Raw genomic sequence first — 560 nt, forward strand, 5'->3', positions numbered from 1 at the left:
ACTCCACTACAGATATCTGACAGCTTTAGTTACTAGTTAATGTAATGGGTAGAGAAGGTTAATTAAAAAAAAAAAAAAAAAGTTAACCCCTCCTATTTTTTTATTATTTCATTACATGTAGGGTAGTCATGACCATGTATTTTACTTCATGCTAGTAGATGGCGCTATTGACTAGTTTCACCGTAGTGGGTTGCCGTGGAGACGGTAGCTCGAGCGCTCAGAAATAAACGGCCAGCGCTTGAGAAAGACTCATCTCCACTTCTTTTCAATCCACAGGTATATTTTTAAACCTTTGCTTCAATTTCTGTTAGGTACCAAACGAGTGTATCACTGGTTTTCTCAGTGACATATGTTGTCATGTTTGGTGTAGAAATGTATTATGGATATGTTGTTATATATGTTGTATTTACTAGCAGTTTTAGCTAGCGAGCTAGGTGAAGTTAGCCTTTCAACGTTCATGAATATAGTACTCTTTGTATAGGATCCCTGACAAGGTTGTTTGTACTGTAATATATTCCATAGAAGTAATCTAATGTAGCCTCTGATGTGCTTAATGTGTT

This window comes from Etheostoma spectabile, chromosome 12 (assembly GCF_008692095.1).
Source record: "Etheostoma spectabile isolate EspeVRDwgs_2016 chromosome 12, UIUC_Espe_1.0, whole genome shotgun sequence".
NCBI classification, from domain to species: domain Eukaryota; kingdom Metazoa; phylum Chordata; class Actinopteri; order Perciformes; family Percidae; genus Etheostoma; species Etheostoma spectabile.